The following is a 17,613-nucleotide window of genomic DNA, read 5'->3' on the forward strand; positions in this document are numbered from 1 at the left end:
ATGCTATATCTGAAGGGGTGGGGGGTTCTCAAGTTCCAGATTATGCTACAAACACTCATGACACATCTATGTCCACATGTATGTGGACAATGCTTTTAATGAATGTTCCCCCCACACAGCTGTGTCTAATCTCTGTTGAGAAGTACTGCCAATAGAATAGGATGCAAGGTGTGGGCTAGAGGGGTATAAAGCCCCCCAGCACTGAGCTTTGGAGCAGTTGAAGAACTGTGTGGAGCTCCATGTGGAGCTGCATCTAGTACATTTGGGATGAGTTGGGGATTATGAGGTGGGGTGGTGATCATACAACATCCTGACTGTACTAACATTCTTTACACTGATTACAATCAAATTGTCCAGCAACACAAACATCTAATACAAAGCCTTCCCTGGACAGTACCCAAAACCACTGCATCGATGCATCGGTCTGTGCCCCTAGTTTTTTGCGGTTTGATTGGTTCTTCTTTCTGTGAACTGAACACCATCAAAAACGTCAAGCTCCAAGCTCCTCCCACACCTTACACAATTATGGCTGTTGCTTAATGCTGCCCCCCCCCCTTCATGTCTGTGGTTAGGCATGCTGTGGTTATTTTTAAAATAGCTCACAGCATCCTCTGTTCTCAGTTGTTGAGGATTGAAAAGGTCATGCAGGGTTTTCTGTACACCACTTTTTCTAAAGGCTACCTGCTTATGGACTTTACAACTCATGCATATTTCATTTTCAAACACCTTTAAAATGTAATGCTTGATTATTTATTTATACCAATATTGCAAGATGACAAGGTTTCCTGAAGTAAATGATTAGATTGACACAAGTGGCCTTAAAGAAAAAAAAAAACAAAAGTGTCAGATTCATTAATAGCACAGGTTCAATACATCTGTTACGGGACGGTCAAGGAGAGAGCTGATTATAGTGGCAGCTCTGAAAGCAATAAATCTGAAGACCAGAACTAGCTTCACTATAACCTTAGCCTTCTCTTAGTCTGGCTTATTGTCCTCTTTTCACTAAGGGTGGAGCTGAGATGTCTTGTCTTGTCTTGTCTTGTCTTCAGTGTACCATACCGATCACCCCTCTACAAGTGCTGTTTGTACAACGTTTAACTAAGACAATATGGGTTCTTTTCTAGACAGGGATTTTCTATACATGGATTGACCCTGTCGAGTGTCAATTCTGAACATGTATCTGTGTATGACAGGATTAATGGGGCCACAATGAGGGAAGTTTGTAAAGTTCTAGGTCACAGTAAATGAATGATTTCTGAAGTTCTAGACATTTGATTTCTAGGCCAAAGTAAGGAACTGCACATTTCTGGGCCACAGTAAGGGATGTTTTTAAAGTTCTAGGAAACATTTAGGGGGTCTATACACATGCTAAACATGCTAACCTGGCACTTTCCTGTTCTTCACTCTTTTTAGCTGGAGATCAAGCAAGATTTCATGGTAGTATGTTGTGGTAACTGGAGTTGTCATAAAACAGGCAAACTACATCTGTAAATGAGCATTTTGTGTACTTTATTGTATCCCACCTCAAAAAGCTATTAAGGAACAAAGTACACAATAGAAAAGGGAACAACACTGGCAAACCTGGTTTATATCCACATTGTATTTACATATTCCATGTACCAGATGCAGTCAGAAAGAACGAGACGCAGTTCCTCCAAACAAAAAGGTTCTGCATTGATCAAAAATACAAAAACAAAGGCTTTTCAACAGCTTAGTGATCAGTTATAAACATTTGTATATGGGGTTTAATGAGACACAGAGTAGTACAACTGAACATTTGCTAATACACTGCTGGCTACTTCTTACAGCTATGCAAACAGCCATGCTAATGTCTAGGCTGTTGACCAAAGAAATGATAAGCTAAGATAAAAGGGGGAAGTACAAGTCTTCACAACAACATGGTTTAAATGCAGTCTGGTAAAGAGTAAAGGAACTGTCTCAGACTGAATCTGGGTTTAGTTCAGATGTGTAAAACTTTGTCCTGGAGCCTTTAACTGTTCTGTAGTTGAAGATTCAGATCACATGATTGGTTGGATTTGGGGTTTGGGGACCTCTGGTAGACTGAATGTGATTTGTTGGTTTTGGAACTGAGGCTCTGGTAGACTCAATATGATTGATTGGTGTTGGGCTTTATGCTCTGCTACAGTGAATCTGATTGGTTTTAGGGTCAAGGTTCCGCTAGATACACCTGGTTGGATTTGGGGTTTAGACTCTGTTAGACTAAATCTAATTGGTTTTGGGACTGAGGCTCCAGTAGACTGAATCTGATTGGTAGGTTTTGGACTTTAGATACTGCTACAGGGAATCTGATTAATTAGATTTGGGGTTTAGGCTCTGCTAGACTGAATTTGATTGGTTGATTTTGGGACAGAGGCTCTGGAAGACGAAATATGATTCGCTTTTGAAATATTAGTTTTGGGCATTGGACTCTTAGATGTTTTTTGCTATCATCATTTGGACTAGTTGTGGGTTTTATTCTTGGGTATAGTTAATATAATTTGTTGGTAATGGCATTTAGGATCTATTAAAATGGATTTGAGTGGTTGGTTTTGGGATTATGGCTCTGGAAGGAGTCTGACCAATTGGTTTTGGGGTTGAGGCAGCATTAGGTTGAATATGATTGGTCGGTTTGGGAGTTAAGGCTGTTTTAGACTGAACCTGACTTAGTTTTGGGGTTAAAGGTGTGGTAAGCTGAATCTGAGTGGTTGGTTTTAGGGCTGAAGGTGTGGTAAGCTGAATCTGAGTGGTTGGTTTTGGGGCTGAAGGTGTGGTAAGCTGAATCTGAGTGGTTGGTTTTGGGTTAGAGGCTGAGGCAAACTGAATGTGATTGGCTTGTTTTGGAGTCAATGCTGTGGTACATTCAATCTGATTGGTTAGTTTTGGGGTTGAAACATTGGTAGACTGATTCTGACCGGTTGGGTTTAGAGGTGAGGCTAAGGTAGATTGGAGCCATGTTGGTATTGGTCCACTTCTCATAATCATATAATCTCCATCAGCCTGAAATCAAAAATCAAAGCAAACATTAAGGCACTGTAGGAGCATCATACTGAATCAAACATATGCTAGGACAATTAGGACAAGTCATCTGTACTTGACTTTAAAATGAAAAGTGATAAGTAAGCTAAAGGCCTTTTTCATAAGCCTAGTCACTCACTGTATCTCTGGATGGTGTGGTGTGAGAGACAGAGCCTGTAGTATAATAGAAAATAAAGAGAACTCTAGTGAGTGTAATCATATATATATATATATATATATATATATATATATATATATATATATATATATATATATATATATATATCATGTGATCATGTAATCAATACATGATGTGATCAATACTAAGAGATGGTAATCTAACTAAAGTCACACAATTGCTGAATTAGAAGCAGGTGCAGAACATCAGCTGCAGATCATCAGAACATGGTTAGAGATGATTCTGGAGGAGTCTGTCATATTTAGACCTCAGACATTTAGTCTGGTGTGCTCTTGATGATTAAAGTGAGTAGTGAAGATCCAAAAGAGCTCCCTGAGGCTTTCAGAAAGAAGGGTGTAGATGTAAAAGTCTGGGAAGGAGTTTAAAAAGATCATTCCACCGTGTACTACATTATTTAGTGGAGCAACTGACCAACATGGCCACAGCTATAGTCAAAGTACAGCATCTACCATCAGAAAGAGACCACACATGTTTGATTATTTTAATGGGAGGCAAGGAAGGAGGAAACCTTGGAGGAAAATGAGAAACAACAACAACAACAACAACAACAACAACAAAACACCCGGAGCAAGAATAAAGTTCTAGAGAAGACTTAGACCAAGACCAGGATATTTGGAACAATGTCCTTTGGACAAATGAATCCAAAGTTGATTTATTTGGACACTGTAGCAGAGGATATGTTTGGTGTAAACCAGACACAGCATGTGAGGACAAGAACCCATATCATATGTGAAGCATGGAGGCATGGTTTGGTCCTGGAGAGCTCTCAAACATAGAATCCAGAAACTAGAAGTTCTTTACTGTATCAAAGAGTTCTTGAGGGAAATGTGAGACCATCTGTTTAAAAACTAAAGCTGAAACTTCCCACAGCTGAAAGATTTCTGCAGGGAGGAGTGGGATAAATTTTCTCCCAGTTGATGTCAGAGACTGATAGATCATTATAGCAAACATCTAACTGAGTTCAGCCAAGGGGGGAAATGCCAACTATTAGGGCATAGGGTGTCCAAACTGTTCCTTCACAAGAAAATAACATTTCTATTTATTAGATTTTATAAATAATGTTTAAAGACATTTGTATAGGTTTATTTGTTGGTTTAGTTAGACTACCTCCATCTCTCAGTATTAAACAACAATGGAGAACTGTAAAAGCAAGAACAGTACCTTGTGTCTTGGGGTATTTGAGTCTGTACAAGATCACTGTTAATCCTCCAATCAGCAGGAGAAGCACACAGACACCCACAGTAGTGATGATGATGGCGGATGAACCTGGTGATCAGGGACACAGAGGCTGTTAACATGTCACGTCTGGATCTGACTCAATTGTGTTTACACTGCATGGCCTTTCATTTACACACACACACACACACACACACACACACACACACACACACACACACATATATATATATATATATATACATATATATATACAGTGCATCCGGAAAGTATTCACAGCGCTTCACTTTTTCCACATTTTGTTAGGTTACAGCCTTATTCCAAATTGTATTAAATTAATCTCTTTCCTCAAAATTCTACACAAAATACCCCATTATGACCATGTGAAAAAAGTTTTCTTGAGAGTTCTGAAAATTTATTAAAATTAAAAAACAAAGAAATCATATTTACATAAGTATTCACAGCCTTTGCTTAATACTTTGTAGAACCACCCTTGGCAGCAACTACAGCCTCAAGTCTTTTTGAATATGATGCCACAAGCTTGGCACACCTCTCTTTAGGCAGTTTTGCCCATTCTTCTTTGCAGTACCTCTGAAGCTCCATCAGGTTGGATGGGAGACGTCTGTGCACAGCCATTTTCAGATCTCTCCAGAGATGTTCAATCGGATTCAAGTCTGGGCTCTGGCTGGGCCACTCCAGGACATTCACAGAGTGGTCCTGAAGCCACTCCTTTGAGATCTTGGCTGTGTGCTTCGGATCGTTGTCCTGCTGAAAAATGAACCGTCGCCCCAGTCTGAGGTCAAGAGCGCTATGGAGTAGGTTTTCATCCAGGATGTCTCTGTACATTGCTGCATTCATCTTTCCCTCTATCCTGACTATTCTGGCAGTTCCTGCTGCTGAAAAACATCCCCATAGCATGATGCTGCCACCACCATGCTTGACTGTAGGGATGGTATTGGCCTCGTGATGAGCAGTGCCTGGTTTCCTCCAAACATGACGCCTGGCATTCACACCAAAGAGTTCAATCTTTGTCTCATCAGACCAGAGAATTTTGTTTCTCATGGAGTCCTTCAGGTGCCTTTTGGCAAATTCCAGACGGGCTGCCTTGTGCCTTTTACTAAGGAGTGGCTTTCGCCTGGCCACTCTGCCATACAGGCCTGATTGGTGGATTGCTGCAGAGATGGTTGTCCTTCTGCAAGGTTCTCCTCTCTCCACGGAGGAACGCTGGAGCTCTGACAGAGTGACCATCGGGTTCTTGGTCACCTCCCTGACCAAGGCCCTTCTCCCCCGATCGCTCAATTTAGATGGCCGGCTAGCTCTAGGAAGAGTCCTGGTGGTTCCAAACTTCTTCCATTTACGGATGATGGAGGCCACTGTGCTCATTGGGACCTTCAAAGCAGCAGAAATTTTTCTGTATCCTTCCCCAGATTTGTGCCTCAAGACTATTTTGTCTCGGAGGTCTACAGACAATTCCTTTGACTTCATGCTTGGTGTTTGCGCTCTGACATGCAGTCAACTGTGGGACCTTATATAGACAGGTGTGTGCCTTTCCAAATCATGTCCAATCAACTGGATTTACCACAGGGGGACTCCATTTAAGCTGTAGAAACATCTCAAGGATGATCAGTGGAAACAGGATGCACCTGAGCTCAATTTTGAGCTTCATGGCGAAGGCTGTGAATACTTACGTAAATGTGATTTCTTAGTTTTTTATTTTTAATAAATTTTCAGAACTCTCAAGAAAACTTTTTTCACATGGTCATAATGGGGTATTTTGTGTAGAATTTTGACCTGTAGGCTGTAACCTAACAAAATGTGGAAAAAGTGAAGCGCTGTGAATACTTTCCGGATGCACTGTATGTATATATATAGTGTGCCAAGATGCAACATTAGCAAACTGCATCAACATTATGTCAGATTAAAGGATAATCTGATCTCTGAATGTAGTTTGACAGATCAGAATCTGATCACAAATCACAACTTCATTTGATTTGAACTTGATTTGATTACCGAAGAAATAGCATTAATGTTGATGCAAGGTATAACACCTCAGATAAACAAGTTCAGAGAAAAGACATGTTTGCATTTTAAATTATTAAAAATTATTTTACTTTATTTATTTTGTATTGAAATGCAAACAAAATGCAAAAAATAATAAACACTCATAAATACATACATTTATATATATGTAAGCCTGGGACCATTTTTATCAATAAAAACTATTAAACAGACACTCAACAGGAGCAACCTTGTACTGACTCTAAAAGAGTAAAAGAAGACGAAGTATTTTCAAAATGCATTTGTCTTGTCAAAATCTGGACTTTGAGATTTTTTTAATAATAAAACATGTTAAAACCTGAATAGTTGGCAGTTTCAAACATTTAACTTTTCAGTATCTAGATGAGTTTTCAAATCAATAAGAACATTGCTTATTTTCTCAGCCCTATTCACATGGCATTAAGATATAATCTAATTAAATGAAATTGCCTGTATTTTAACCTCTTACCTTTTGCTGTGCTGTGTCCTTGAGTTTAAACATGGTGGAATTCACATATTCACAAACAGAACAAAAAACAGAAATGTTAAATCATCAGGTGATCTAGATAAATATTGTGTTCCCTGATTTCCCTTATACTCCCCTAAAATGCCCTTATCTACACCAAACTGATAAAATCCTTACAATTTTAATCCAAAACTATAAAATTCCTAGAGCCTGTTTAAACATGGTAAAATGCGTCACCAGTGTAACCAGATGAGATTTTATTTCACTTTTCCAGTGTACATAAGTTTCAATTTCATTCCTGTAAAAGATGGACTCTCATCAAGGTGGTCTGGATCTGGCAGACTGTAAACAGATCTGAGGATCGGTGGGGTTCCACAACACTCACTATAGATTCCTGTAATGACTATCAGAAAATGTAAAGGACTACTTAAACTGCAAGAGAACTCACTCTAAAATACTGGCATCATCTACTGGTAAATAAGCTAATGTAGTGTAGAGTAATGTAGAGTTAATGTAGAGCCTGACCTAAACTCAAATCACACTGATACTGAATTACACTGAAATAAAAGTATCTCACCATCAACCTTCAGCTGAGTCTCAGTGAAAAGGGAGAAATAGTCGACAGACTCCCCTCCAACTTGCACTCCACAGAAATAATCACCCTGATCTTCCTTTTTTACATCACTGATTCTCACACTGATAATGTTAGACCTTCTGCTGTCAGAGGTGGAGAATCTGCCACTCTGAGTCTCAGTAGAACTTATCAGTTTAGAATAGTCAGGACCATTCAGTTTAAAGAAGTACTTAGTCTTGTTCTGAAACCTCTCTGGATAGGAACAGCTGATGGTGACGGTCTCTCCCAAATAACCAGTCACAGTATTTGGCTCCGAACAGCATGGATCTGTCAACCAGATTTAAAGTTCTTAAAGTTGTTTTAGGGTCTTTTTGATTGAAATGGGTCTAATTCAGTCATTTAACAAATAATTGTATGTATGAAATTGATCTAATGCATGAAAAGATTTTAATGATTCTCACCTAGTTTCACTATCAGGTTAATTGTATAGTTCCACACTCCAGTCTCTCCACACTGGTAAGTCCCAGTATCCTGTAACTGGAGCTGCCTGTAGACAACCACTAATTCATTGAAGAACTCCTCATACAAATAACGCCTATCTTTATTAACCCATCTCTGTTTTTGAGTATATAATGGATTTTCACATTCAGTTTGTGTTTTCAGTTTGCAAAAAGACTTTAGTCTACTTTTATTTTGTCTGCAGGTCATTATAATGGATCCTCCTGAGTAGCCAGTCACAACAATTGAGACCACTGGACCTGCCAATCAAAAGAAATGAAATAAGTTCGCATTTATATTAGAATTCCTCCATAATTCTGTGTGTAAAATTGTATTTTCTGATGGTTAATGTGAAACCTGAATTTTAATAAGGCAGATCAATGATTATGCTTTGTCCTGTTTAGAAGTTGAAAGTCTGACCTGAGATCAGATAGAGAGTGAAGATAAGGAGAATCTTCATTCTTGATGTAAAAAAAAATGTCAACATCAGTGTCCAGCTTCAATCCAGCTTCAGTATGCTCCACCAAATCTCCAAGGAAACGGATAGTTTCCAGACCTACACAAAAGATGCATATTATTCCAATAAGTCTCAACCTGTACAAATATAATTATTGTTAGTTTGAGTAACTCCTATTGCAAATTACAGATGGCTGACCAACTTTCAGCGGTCTGCAATAAACCAATAAAACAACAACAATTTGTTTAATTAAAATGTCATGCCATCTGTGGGGAGGCTGAAGCTTGGGTATCGCTGAACCTTTCAACAGAACAGTGATCCCAAGCATACCTAAGTCTGGATTTGTCACCTGACTTAAACAACATAGAGAATCTTTAGTGTGATTTTAAGGAGGTGACTGCAGCAGAATTTTAGTGAACTGAAGGCCATTGTTCATGAGAAACAGGCTGATCATCAGCAGGTCATAACAGCAGAAATGTGTTCTACTAAGTACTAAAGATGATTGTCATGAAGGGGTTGAATAATTCTGAAACTTCAGTTGTCATTAAAAAAGTTTTTTTTTTTGAAGAAAACCAAAACCAAAGAATTATTTGGTCTTGTTTGGTTTATTGTAAACAGCAGAATTTTTGTACATTTTGCAAAAAAATCAATAACATGTAAATGTAAAGCATATCAGCAGTTCAGTCCCACTTAAGCATATTTAAAACAACATTGTTGTACTACAGTAGGAACACATTGTTACTTGCCCCCTGGTGGCTGCAGTGCCCTAAGAAGCTGCTGACAAGCCCAGGTAAATGGCATAAAAGGGTCTTCTCAGTCCTACATGAGAGAAGGAACAAGGAGAAAATGAGGACGGAGCTGCCAGAGACTATAAAGACATAATTCTTTCCCCAGGGGCTCACCACAAGGGTCATATCTGGACAGTAGTGTACAGGTTTTAGATTGCAGCAGGGAGAGCTATATTGTGACTAAAGCTTACATTAGTGCTTAGGCAGGTAACTATGGAGAACAGATATCCCTAAGGACTCTGGGGATTATCCATGAGCCTCAACAACCCAGCATCAATGTTAATTCCCATACTCTGATGATCTGTTGATGCTCAAGATAGATTTGAAACCCTGACTGTCAACAAAAAACCACACCAAATATACCACAAGTATGCTCAGTGGTGTGAAGACTGTGCCATTAACGTATATGCCAAAGTTGATAGGGATAGCATGTTAACTCACTATAACTTCCGCCGGGCATCCCTGTATAGCATCACTAAAGAGGTGTTAGCATTGCTATTGTGGTGACCAATGCCCTCGACAGCATTGGTATGGCGGCATTAGCTTTGCTACTGCAATGCATCACTACCATGGCACTAGCATCGCTATCATAACATTACACATCTTACAACTAGTGAATACTAGTAAATACTCAAAGCTTGAGTGCTTTACCAGGCAGGCTCACTTGTAATGGTACTTGAAACATAACAGAGGGCTATTTATAGGTACACTAATATGTCCAAATATTTGTGGACACCCCTTCAAATTAATGCATTCAGCTACTTTAAGTTGCACCCATTGCTGCCACAGATCTGCAAGTGCTCACACACAGCTTGTCTAGTCCCTGTAGAGAAGTACTGCCAATAGAATAGGACTCTCTGGAGCAGATAAACATGAATCTATTGGCTCCATGCTGCCTAATAATGCCAGGCGTGGGCTAGAGGGGTATAAAGCCCCCCAGCATTGAGGAGCTGTGGAGCAGTGGAAGAACTGTGTTCTCTGGAATGATGGTGGTGGAGCTCCATTCAGTATTTTTGGGATGAGTTCGGGAGTTGTGGGATACCCTTGATTTCAGGAGAACCAGGTGTCCCAATACTTGTCCATACAGTGTACCATCAAAGCAGGCAGGGGTCACATTGCAACACTATTGCATTAGGCTCTCAGAGGCCACTGCAGCGTGAGAGCTGGTATACACCACCACAAGCATGCAGACATTTTGAAACATGCAGAAGTCACAAGTTTTTAATCACTGTTATAGAAATGCACATTGAGCTTATCTTCAGAACTGAAAGCCATTCAGCAGATAAGATCATATCTTAACACTATTGACAGTTATTATCAATTTCTCTAATAATAAATTTACATTTATGGCATTTAGCAGATGCTCTAATAATAATCGAGATCAACTTACAAAAGTGTTTCACTATTTAGTAATAATTTAGAGATCCTCTAATCTTAGACTCTACTAAACACAAGTCAATATGGAGATCAAAATACTCTACTCTTCAACCAAGTACTCTCAGAAGAGGAGGGTCTTCAGTCTGGGTTTGAAGACAGCGAGCATTGGACTCTGCTGTTCTGGCATCCAGGGGAAGATCCTTCCACCACTTTGGTTCAGGACAGAAAAAAGTCTGGACGCTTGTCTTCCATGGATGTTAAAGGATGGCGGGTCGAGCCGAGCCATACTTAAAGCTCAAAGGGCTTTTGGTGCAGATTGGCTTTGGACCATCGCCATCAAGTATGTGTTCATATTCTCATTCTTTATATTCTCAACAGTTCTGCATCAGAATAACTAAGTGACTTGAACTTAATGTAAAACCCTTACAAACTCTTGCATTTACTAGTAAATCTGCACAGTTTGTATGTTTATATGGTTTATTCTGAAAAAACAAAACAAAACTGACCTGAGGTCAAGAAGAGGTAGGAGGATCCTCTGCTTCACTGAAGAACGTCTAAACAGACATCAGACTTCAGTACAACAGTGCTTAAAGCTCTCAAGGTTTGACTGTGTTCTCTTCAGAGTGATTCACATCTTTACGTTTATGTTTCTCTGGCCTGGTTGGTTCCTCTTTCTATGGAAAGCAAATACTCAACCTCATATTTACAACACACTAATCTTTCTTCATCTGTCTCTGTCTCTGTTTCTCTCTCTTGTCCTTGTCTAAATTGTCACACATGCTGTGGTTATGTTTTGAAATAGCAGAGCAAAACCACACAGCATCCTCTATCGTCTGGTTCTGGTTGAAGGAAAATGTCATGCAGCATGTTGGGAAATCCTCTCTTAACTATGATTGAAATGTATCCATTTTAAACCTGAATACCATAAAATTAAACCGATCAGCCATAATATTAGTACTTGTTTGTAAACTCATTGTCCATTCCATCAGCTACACATGTGGACTGGAATTGTTGGTACCCCTTTAGTTAATGAAAGAAAAACCCACAATGGTCACAGAAATAACTTGAATCTGACACAGATGAAAAATTAAGCAAGAAAAGAACACTGTCCGTACTGTGAAACATGGAGGAGGCTCTGTTATGTTCTGGGGCTGCTTTGCAGCATCTGGCACAGGGTGTCTTGAATCTGTGCAGGATACAATGAAATCTCAAGACTATCAAGAGATTCTAGAGAGAAATGTGCTGTCCAGTGTCAGAAAGCTTGGTCTCAGTCACAGGTCATGGGTCAACAGGATAATGACCCAAAACACACAGCTAAAAACACCCAATAATGGCTAAGAGGAAAACATTAGACTATTCTGAAGTGGCCTCCAATGAGCCCTGACCTAAATCATATTGAGCATCTTTGGAAAGAGCTGAAACATGCTGTCTGGAAAAGGCACCCTTCAAACCTGGGAGCAGTTTGCTCATGAGGAGTGGGTCAATATACCTGCTGAGAGGTGCAAAAGTCTCATTAACAGTTACACGAATTGTTTGATTGCAGTGATTGCCTCAAAAGGTTGTGCAACAAAATATTAATTTAAGAGTACCATCATTTCTGTCCAGGCCTGTTTCATGAGTTTATTTCAACCATTATACACGGTTTAAAAAAACAATGTTGGTTCATTTTCATAGCATTTTTATTTATTATTACTTTTGTCAGATTCAAGTTCTTTCTGTGACCATTGTGGGTTTTTCTTTCATTAACCGAGGGGTACCAACAATTTTTTTTTTTTTTACAATACCAACAAATTTGTCTACGTAAGTAGAAAGCATTGCAGAGTTCTATATTTCCAGACTGTATTTATCAGTTTCTCTGCAGACTTTGGCATTAGTGTGTGTAGTGCTGGTAGCATAAGTGGATCAGTGGAACAGTGCTGCTGGAGTGTTTAAACACTGTGTCTGTCCACTCACTGTCCTGTAGATGTAAAGTCAGGGACAGAAACTCATCTGCTGCTGCACAGTATGGGTTGGGCATCCTCTAATACTTTATCAGTGGTCATCTGACACTATCCACAGGACACTGCAGCTGGATATTTGTGGTTGGTGGGCTATTCTGGGCTGAGGTGTTTGCAACTTCTTGCAGCCGACTGTGTCTGTTCCACTCATACCAGCACAACACACACCAGCACACTCACCACCACCATGTCAGTCAGTGTGACTGCAGTGCTCAGAATGACCCACCACTCATATACTACGTGCTCTGAGCATGAGGCTGATGCTGAGACTACCAATACCTATGAAGTTTGTGAGGGAATTCATAGATTGAGAGGAGGTGGTGCAGTGCAGCGACTGTCCCATTAGCTGTGTGGAGAATGGGTTGCAAGGCAGATGTTAATAATTGGTTAAATGAAGTGATTGCATTTGGGCGTACCAAAGAACGTAGTGTGAAGGAAGTATCTGCAGGTCAACAAATCTGCAGGTTTGTGGAAGTCATATGTACGGTCATACAGGTCTACCAGCAGTGGCAGAAATCCCATTCTACAGGAAATTCTCCTCAGTATTGAGCAGTAGTGAGCAAAGGCCTCTTGTGAGCAACTCTGCTCTATATGTTGGTGGTCTGTAGTTCTCTGCATTGCCTGAAAGTTGAGTGATTTTCATTTTCATTCTAAGATTTTCCACGAAAAGCCATGAAACACACTGTCGGTCCCTGGCTGTGTGTTTTGTCTCTTGGCCACGATCTGCCTTTGGTCCATCATCACATGCTATAGATGGTCTGCAGGACACCAAGCTTGGTTAGGCTGATGTACATCAGAACCAGGCTGTGATGTTCCCTGTGAAGATGCTTTAAAGATACAGAAATACAAGTTTTGCAGAACCTTGGAGGGCAGTCGGAAGTCACTTAGTCACCTGAGGAGGGAGAGACAAGGATGGGCATTCGTCTAGAGAAGTGATGTGGCAGGGCCATTTCAGATCCTGCAAGATGTCAACTCCAAGGTACTTGAAACTGTCCACTCTTTCCACTGCAGCTCTGTTGATCCTGATACATGATTAGCTCAACCTTACTTCTTAGTGCATCCAACTATTGGCCACCTGTCTTTATCTTAACTGATCTCCACGTGTTTAATCTCCTAAAATGCTACTTTTCAAGGTGTTTCCTTTCTTGAACATATATAGTTGCACATTATTCAATCCCTATTGTAAATTAGGTTTATTGGCAAAATAAAATGAGGTCTATGGATCAGCTGTGATGTCTAAAGGAGGAAAAACAGTGAAGCATGGCGGTGGCTCTGTGATGCTCTGGGGCTGATTTGCTTCCTCTTGCACTGGAAACCTGCAGCATGTGGAAGGGCAAGATGGGTTCAATCAAGTATCAGGAAATGCCTTTTGTGAGGAAGCGGAAACTTAGGCATCATTGGACCTGCCAACAGGACAATGATCCCAAGCATACCTCAAAGTAAACCAAGGCTTGGTTTCAGATGAAGTCCTGGAAGGTTTGGGAGTGGCTGACACAGTCACCTGACACCATTCTACCAGTGTTCCTTAGGTATCTCAGCCTATTCCTGGCTTTGGTGGGATTTGTAAAAGGCGGTTGCAGCAGCAAATCCAAGAATATTAGTGAACTGGAGGCCACCGCCCAGGAATAGGCTGAGATACCTAAGGAACACTGGTAGAATCTGCTGTCTGGCTGTGTGTCATGTCTGCAGTAGGTCAGAACAAAAGAATGGGTTCTGTACTAAGTACTAAAGATAAAATTAACAGGTTCTTCTGGTTTTGAGAGGAATTACACCTAACAACACTTCTGCAGTGTAAAGGCCAATAACAAAGTTCTGTGAAGTTTGACATGCAAATTCACACCCTGACCAGAAAGACTATTGTTTGGCTTGTGAATGGTTGAGCCTTTTTGTTGTAGCACTGAGGATCTAAAATACAGGAAATGGTAAATATAGCAGTGTCTGAGCAAACACTTCCTCTCCACTGGCTATGAATAAACATATCTCAGAGAGAGGGAGAGAGACTGAATGATATGCAAAATGCCTTAAGACTATTTTACTTTCTGTCCATCTGTAGCTAGTCTCTGGGGTGTTTCCACACACCTTTTAATAGGAAATAAACCCAAACATCTCACCAACACAGCTAATACCCAAACTCTGGCTGTTTGTTGATGCTTGAGAAATTGAACATTTTAAGCCCAGGTGCCAAATACATGCCTTAAGCATACATGTCTCAAGACATTTAACCCACCACCCCTCAAAACACAAGCAGGATAAAGTTTCTGAATCTGTAGACTCCCAGTGCCCTTCCCACTGCATCTTATTGCCAGATCATACATGACTCACATCTGGAGGCTCAGAAGAAGGGTCGAGATCTCTTCCTCTCGCTATGTCTTATTGGTGGATTCGTGTGTCTGTCATCTGCCTCTCATCTGTAATTTGTGAATTCATGTGTCTGCCTATATTTTATGTAAAAGTGACCAATGAACACTCAGAAACATTTCAAGCACCAGAAAATGTATCCACATGAGTAAAGGGATGTTTTCACAGAAAATTTGAAGAAGTTGCAAAATCTGATTTTTGATTAGTTTTTCAGGTTTAGCGTCAGATTATCTCTTCACTCAGTGCTCTATGTCTCATTACAGAGAGAGCTTGCATTATTATTAACATTTTGATTGTCTGAATTATTTTATATGCAATTGTCTTTAAATGCAAATTTCAGAAGATATATTCAGAAAGTACCACTCAGACCGCAGAGGGTTAACTAGATTCAGAACTCAAAAACAAGACTACTGTATGCCATCAAATACTGAGTGCAATCAAATCCTCACAAGCCTTCATCCCTGGACAGTAGAGGTAGTTGCTCCAACAAAAGTAGGATATACTCTTTTTAATACCCCTTGATAATCACTACAAAAATCACTCAGCTGCCAATCATCATGATGTTATTAGCAATTTCTAATTTCTCTAATAATAAATGGATCCACACAGTTCTTCAACAGTTTTGCATCAGAATAGAAGTGACTGACTGATGTATACTTAATGTAAAACCTCTGCTTCACTGATCAACGTCTAGATGAATGTCAGACTCTCTAAGGTTGACTGTGATTCTGTTCAGAGTGATTCACATCTTTACATTTACGTTTCTCTGATTGGTTCCTTTTTTCCAATGTCACAGCTCTCTCTTTGTCTCTCTGTGTCTTGCTCTCACTACATGCCGTGTAAGACATGCTGTGGTTGTTTTTGAAATAGCGGAGCAAAACCACACAGCACCCCCTGCTGTCTAATATATGGCGTGAATATATATATGGTTATATATATATAAGGTAAAATGAATGAATGAATGAATGAATAATATTTTATTAGGAACAGATTATGCATCTCTCACTCAACAGAAATTCCACGCACAAAATGTTTAAACATAAAGAAATGATTATTGAGTGTATGGTTATAAACAAAGTGTGATGCTGTTTAACACTGGCAAGTGCCATTGTCTCTCTGAGTGACATGGGGATCAGCAGGCAGTGTTTGCTGCACAGCTACCAGCTCATCAAATTAGAATAGTACTCATTTTGATAATTTACTATTATTATTTTGAATAGTACTACTTTGGACTCAACATTTTTGTAGATTGAATCTAATTGGTTGAATTTGGAGTTGAGTGTCTGGGAAACTAAACCTCACTGATTCACATTTGAGTCGAGGATCAGGTAAACAGAATCCACAGTTTTGGGGCTTAGGCTCTGGTAGACTGAACCAGAGAGGTTGGTTTTCAGGTTTAGGCTCTGATGGACCGAATCAGAGAGGTTGGTTTTGGGGTTTAGGCTCTGATTGACTGAGTCAGAGAGGTTGGTTTTGGGCTCTGATGGACCGAATCAGAGAGGTTGGTTTTCAGGTTTAGGCTCTGATGGACCGAATCAGAGAGGTTGGTTTTCAGGTTTAGGCTCTGATGGACCGAATCAGAGAGGTTGGTTTTGGGCTCTGATGGACAGAGTCAGAGAGGTTGGTTTTGAGATTTAGGCTGTGGTATCAGGTTTGTTTTGTTTTGTTTTTTGAGATTTATGAGTTTGGTATATTAATCCAAGTGGGTGGCTTTGGGGCTAAGACTCAGTTTAAAGATTCAAGTTAATTTAATCTGACTTGTTGGTTTAGAGGATGAGGTTGTGGCAGGTTGGACCCACGCTGGTGTTGTTCTGCTTCGCATAATCACATAATCCCCATCAGCCTGAAATCAAAGCAACACAGATTAACCCATAAAAATTGTCTTAGATTGAGATATGTTGGTCTTAAATTGAAGTGAAGTTCAAGTAAATACAAAGAACATTTTTAGGGGTCTAGATTTAAGACTTAGGGTGAAGGTTCTTGATAGTCTTTTAACTCACTGTGTCATCGGTTCTTGTCTGTGTGGTGGAAGAGACAGATCCTGCAAAATAAAAGTAGGAGTAAGAAGTAGAAGTAGAAGAGATGCTACAAAGTATTAAAGGAATATTTGGCTGTGAATTGTTGAAATGCTTTCCGAGATGTATAACTGCCTATATGGTCAGATCTTACAATAATACATGGTTAACAACATCTACAGTATTGATTGCAATGACACATAACTCTGAACTGTGATTACTTACTGTGTCTGATTTTATAGAAAATCAGCACCATTCCTCCAATCAGAACCAGAGTGACACAGACACATGCAATGAGGATTACAGTGGAAGCTGAATAAAGAGGGCACAAAATGGGCTTATGGTCACTTATTGAACCAAATATGTATTATTTATCATATTTATTTTCAGATAGTTCTATAATTTTTTTTTATTTTTGTTTTCAGCTTCAGAAAGGAATATACATAGGCTTTGGCAGGTAAGTACCAAATGCACCAGAAAGTATAAGGTTAGTTAATGCTGTGCACAAAATATGTACCTAAAAATAAACATTCTTAGATGGTGTGCACCAGATTCTATCTATGCCCTTTCAGAGGCTCTATAGTTTGGCACTTAAACAGGCTGTATGATACCTTGGAAACAGGTCATATGCACAAACACATTGGTTGGGTGAAGTT

Source organism: Salminus brasiliensis, chromosome 15 (genome assembly GCF_030463535.1).
Source record: "Salminus brasiliensis chromosome 15, fSalBra1.hap2, whole genome shotgun sequence".
Classification (NCBI taxonomy): Eukaryota; Metazoa; Chordata; class Actinopteri; order Characiformes; family Bryconidae; genus Salminus; species Salminus brasiliensis.